Source organism: Malaclemys terrapin, chromosome 3 (assembly GCF_027887155.1).
Source record: "Malaclemys terrapin pileata isolate rMalTer1 chromosome 3, rMalTer1.hap1, whole genome shotgun sequence".
Lineage (NCBI taxonomy): Eukaryota > Metazoa > Chordata > Testudines > Emydidae > Malaclemys > Malaclemys terrapin.
This window is the reverse complement of record NC_071507.1, coordinates 140,492,977-140,499,139: the sequence shown is the minus strand read 5'-3', so window position 1 is coordinate 140,499,139 and position 6,163 is coordinate 140,492,977.

Here is a 6,163-nt window from a genome sequence, read left to right as displayed (position 1 = left end):
GCTGCAGGGGGCACCTACACTGAACACTGTCCCAACATTTTCCACAGGAGTTCATCCTGGAAGATATCTCGCTGCTGAGGGTGACCTGGGAAGCAAGGGAGGGTCTTCTACTGCAATGCGGCTTCCGCCCTGGCCCATATGCAGCTTGCCTGTGTGCAGCAATGGTCCCCCCGCCCCTCATGGCACAGTGGCGTGGACACGTTAGCCTGACAGGGACAAGGACCACAGTGGCTCTCCCAAGAAACCTGCGCAAGCGCATTACCCACGTTCTGGATGAGACTTTCGAAGAGATTATCGAGGCCAATTACCGCGATGTGATAGACCACATCAATGCGCTATTCCGCATCTAGGCAGGCATGCAGCCCTAACCCTCCTCTCCTGAAAAAATTCCTTCCCGAAAAAAAAGCCGCTTACCGATAACCTGCTCTTCTGTTTGTCCTTCACCAAGTACCGGCCGCTGCGAGTGGTCACCTTCCTCCTGGCTCGAGAAGAGCTCCTGGCTGCATGCCTCCAGGGATTCCGGGGTGTCTCCCCCCCCACCCCAGCACCCTCACTCCCGCTTTCCTCCTCCTCCTCCCCCCGCTCTGAAGTGTCCATGGTGGTGCTCGGAGTGGAGGTGGGGTCACCCCCAAGTATCGCGTCCAGCTCTTTGTAGAATTGGCAGGTTGCGGGGGGAGCACCCGAGCGGCCGTTTGCCTCGTGGGCTTTGCGGTAGGCATTCTGCAGCTCCTTCACTTTAATCCTGCACTGCAGAGCATCCTGGTCATGGCCCCTTTCCATCAAGGCCCTTGATATCTGCCCAAAGGTATCGTAATTCCTACAGCTGGAGTGCAGCTGGGACTGGACAGCTTCCTCCCCCCAAACACTGATGAGGTCCTGCAACTTGCCATGGCTCACTGCTGGCCTCTTTGCCCACCCGCCACTTGCCCACCTGCTCACCCCCGGCTCGCCCCCTCCCAAAGTATAAAGCCTCATTCAAAGACCCAGGGGGTCACTATATTAATGCACACAGCAGTCAATCAATGTAGTACCAAAAATTAAAATACTGAAAATGGATGCCCCCCTCCATGCACTGACTCGCCACTCACTGCCTCCTCACCCCTCCTCCAAGTATCAGGGGCGGCAGGTTTGTAGAAATTTTGGTGGTGCCCAGAACGCTCAGAGCCCCGTCCCGAACTCTGGAGGCACACCTGCCTAAGGCTCTGCGAGGGAATTTGGGTCGGGGGAGGAGGTCTGGGGTGCAGGCTGTGGGCTGGAGTTTGGGGGCCGGACGCTGGGGACTGCCATTACATGTGGCTTCCTTCCTCCCCTGCTGCCCCTTGCCATAGCCTCACTGGGGGTGGGGGATGGGGCTGCCCCTTGCCCAGTTTGCAGGAATGGTGGCTGGGGTGGGTCGGGGGGTGGATCCAGGGCCGTCTCTGGATTTTTTGCCACCCCAGTCAAAAAAGCCTCCCACCGCCCCCTGGCGGGGAGCGCCGGGGGGAGGGCGCCGAGCCCGGCCGCAGCCCCGCTCTCCCCAGCCAGCCGAAGCGCCGGGAGGAGGGCGGAGAGCCCGCTGCAGCTCCGCTCTCCCCGTGTGAGCGCCGCCCCCCTCCAGATGCCGCCCCACGCACATACTTGGTAGGCTGGTGCCTGGAGCCGGCCCTGGGTGGATCACAGGGTCAAACAGTACGCTCACTGAAGCCCCAGCAGCTGGTCAGGTGAGTGAGGTCCACTGGCTGCAGGTGATCCTATCTGTCTCCCACCAGAAGCCCCCTCAGCATCTCCTCCAGGTGGGTGCCAGGGGAAGGGAGGGCTGCGAAGCATGTGTGTGCCTCCTCCCAAAGTGCAGCAGCTGCCTGAGCTGGCTGCCTGCTGGTATCCTGTTGCCAAGGCAGCAGCAGCTTTCCTTCGGGCAGGGAGGCTCTGGGGCTTTTATGCGCCCCTCAGCTTTAGGTGCCCCAGGCAAGTGCCTCACTCATCTTGCCCTTGTTACAGCACTGCCCTCAAGGACAGGGCCAGCTCCAGGGTTTTGGCCGCCCCAAGCAGCCAAAAAAAAAAAAAAAAAGCTGTGATTGTGATGGCAATTTGGTGGGAGGTCCTTCACTCCCAGGTGGACTGAGGGACTGTCTGCTGAATTGCTGCTGAATACCTGGATGTACCACCCCTCTCTGGGGTGGCTGCCCCAAGCACCTGCTTGAGAAGCTGGTGCCTGGAACTGGCCCTGCTCAAGGATTGAACTCACAACCCTGGGTTTAAGCAGGCCAATGCTCAAACCCCTGAGCTATCCCCCCCCAATTCAGTAATACCCACTGACCATCTTAACAGGCCATTGCATCAGGGAGAGAAATCCATCACCCACCCTTAGGTGCCAGAGCTTCCCCCCCAACTCAGTACCCCACAGCACAGCCTTGGGTATTGGGCTCAGAGACAGAAAGCTGTGGGGAAGCCCCGCCCTCTGCCTCCCCTCGATGTGTTATTGGATCGTGCACCACTACAGACCCCTCCCCGCGCGGTACATTTCTCAGCAAGCTCCGCGCGCTGGTCCTCAGGCGAAAGGGGGATATTTGTGAGGCGGCGCAGGTGTAGCCCCACAAAGTGCTCCCCTCCCCTTTTGCTACTGGGAGCGGTTTCTGCCACGCAGCGTAGCACTTTGGTAAACTGTTTGTTAAATTGCTACCGCCTGTCCATGGGGTTGCGAATCAGGAGGGGATGGGGTATGTGGTCAAAAACGATCCCGATCTGCTTCCTGACCGGAGTGGCCATTCATTGCATTCGTGAAAGGGGAGGTAGTGTTGTAGCCCCTTTTCATTTTTTCCACTGGCTTCTCCTTGCTTAGTTCCAAGAACTGGGCTGCTCATGCACCTGTCACTGGTCCAGGGATGGTTGCAAAACGGGAGGGATGGGGTTGTGGTGGAAAACACTCCCGGTCTGCTTCCTCCTGGCTAATGTGCCAAATTGATCTGTTGCATGATTGAGGCATACTGTTTCACTTTTTTGTGTGTGAATCCGTGAAAAGGGAGGTAAGGTTTGGGGGAACGGCGCATGCCCCTGAGCCCAAGGTGAGACCACAGTGGCCCCTTTTCATTTTTTCCACTGGCTTCTCCTTGCTTAGTTCCAATGACTGGGCTGCTCATGCACCTGTCACTGGTCCAGGGATGGTTGCGAAACAGGAGGGATGGGGTTTGTGGTCGAAAACACTCCCGGTCTGCTTCCTGTGGGGGGGATGGTTGCAAAACGGGAGGGATGGGGTTGTGGTGGAAAACACTCCCGGTCTGCTTCCTGTGGGGGGATGGTTGCAAAATGGGAGGGATGGGGTTGTGGTGGAAAACACTCCCGGTCTGCTTCCTGTGGGGGGATGGTTGCAAAACGGGAGGGATGGGGTTGTGGTGGAAAACACTCCCGGTCTGCTTCCTCTGGGGGGATGGTTGCAAAACGGGAGGGATGGGGTTGTGGTGGAAAACACTCCCGGTCTGCTTCCTCTGGGGGGATGGTTGCAAAACGGGAGGGATGGGGTTGTGGTGGAAAACACTCCCGGTCTGCTTCCTGTGGGGGGATGGTTGCAAAACGGGAGGGATGGGGTTGTGGTGGAAAACACTCCCGGTCTGCTTCCTGTGGGGGGATGGTTGCAAAACGGGAGGGATGGGGTTGTGGTGGAAAACACTCCCGGTCTGCTTCCTCCTGGCTAATGTGCCAAATTGATCTATTGCATGATTGAGGCATGCTGTTTCACTTTTTTTTGTGTGAATCCGTGAAAAGGGATTTTTTTTACTTTACTCTTCCAATTTGCATCATATACAAAGCAATTTTTGGGGCCCCTTCCATTAAAAAAAAGTTGCAATACTCTAGTAACATGTATTTGGAAATGTAAAAAATAACCAGTGAAATACATTCAAAAATTAATTTGTAATAATTTGAAAATACACTAAATCCAACATTTGAAAACATTAAATGCTTTAATGGGATGTAGACATTTGCAGTTACATAATGGGCTCTCGCTGGGTGATGGTGATGGTTGGTGCAAAAGGGCTGTTGCTGCCTGGGGGTGGTCTACAAGGACCCCTAGGTCCTTCTCCTCTTCCATTACTTTTAACCAATGCGTCCCCATCTTGTAACTAAAATTGTTGTTAGTCATCCCCAAATGCATCACCTTACACTTTTCACTATTAAATTTCATCCTATTTCTGATACTCCAATTCACAAGCTCATTCAAGTCTCCCTGCAGAATATCCCTATCCTCCTCCGAATTTACAACGCCTCCCACCTTCGTATCATCCGCAAACTTTATCAGCCCACCCCTGCAATCGGTTCCGAGGTCAGTTATAAATAGATTGAATAAAATGGGTCCCAAAACTGAACCTTGAGGCACTCCACTAGTAACCTCCCTCCAACCTGACAGTTCACCCTTCAATACGACCCGCTGCAGTCTCCCCATTAACCAATTCCTTATCCACCTCTGGATTTTCATATCAATCACCATGTTTTTCAGTTTAACCAATAATTCCTCATGGGGTACAGTATCAAATGCTTTACTGAAATCCAGGTATATTAGGTCCACCGCATTTCCCTTATCTAATAAGTCCGTTACTTTCTCAAAGAAGGAGATCAGATTCGTTTGGCACGATCTGCCCTTCGTAAAACCATGTTGTAATTTATCGCAATTGCCATTAACCTCCAGGTCCTCAACTAGTTTCTCTTTCAGAATTTTCTCTAGCACCTTGCACACTACAGATGTTAGACTAACAGGCCTGTAGTTACCCGGATCACTTTTTTTCCCTTTCTTGAAAATAGGAACCACATTAGCTATTCTCCAGTCTAACGGGACCACCCCCGAGTTTACAGATTCATTAAATATTATCGCTAATGGGCCTGCTATTTCCCGCGCCAATTCCTTGAATATTCTCGGATGAAGATCGTCCGGTCTTCCCGACTTAGCCCCATTAAGGTGTTCGAGTTTTGTTTCTACCTCGGATACGGTAATCCCCCATCCTGAATGCCCCTCTGTAATGGTGCTAGTAACCCTAATACCTTCATTTGCCTCATTAAACACCAATGCAAAATATTCATTGAGATATTGCGCCATGCCTAGATTGTCTTTAATCTCCTCTCCGGCAATAGTCTTCAGTGGTTCCACTTCTTCTTTCTTTGCTTTCTTCCTATTTATATGGCTGTAAAACCTCTTACTATTGCTTTTAATTCCCCTCGCTAGGTCCAACTCTACACGGCCTTTGGCCTTTCTCACTCTATGTCTACATTCTCTGACTTCACTAAGGTAAATTTCCTTGCTGATCATTCCCCTCTTCCAGTCTTTGTACGCTTTCTGTTTTTTCCTAATCACCTCTTTGAGTCGGTCGCTCATCCAGCTCGGTCTAAATCTCTTGCTTAGTAATCTTTTTCCCTTTTTTGGAATACAGGCCTCCGACAGCTCATGCATCTTTAACTTGAAGTAATCCCAGGCTTCTTCTGCCTTTAGATCCATTAATATGTTTGCCCAATCCACTTCCCTTACCAGTCCCCTTAATTTGTTAAAATTGGCCTTTTTAAAATTATAAACCCTAGTCTTTGACTTAATTCTGTTACTCCTTCCATTTAGTTTAAACCGAATTAGCTCATGATCACTGGAGCCCAAATTGTCCCCTACTACCACTTCCTCAACGAGGTCCTCACTACTTACCAGAATCAAATCTAAAATGCACCCCCCCTCGTCGGTTCAGCTACCACTTGATGAAGGAATTGATCAGCAAGCACTTCTAGGAACATCTGAGCCCTATTATTGCTACTAGCGTTTGTTCCCCAATCTATATCCGGGAAGTTAAAGTCCCCCATAATTATACAGTTTCTATTAGTATTTACTTCTCTAAACACATTAAATAGTTCCTTATCCATATCCTGGGTCGATCCCGGCGGTCTATAGCACACCCCAAGCACTATCCCCGGAGAGGCTCTAGTAGTCCTTTTACCCAGTGTGAGTATTGCCCAGACGGACTCTGTGTTATCTATTCCATCGACTATTATTTCTTTACAGCTTATTTCACTATTGACATACAATGCCCCCCCCCACCTTTACCTTTGTCCCGGTCTTTCCTAAACAGCGCATACCCCTCCATACCTGTGTTCCAGTCGTGACTGCCAGCCTGGCTGATTGCACCCCCAAGGGCCGGAGTTATCCTGCCCCAGGACAAGC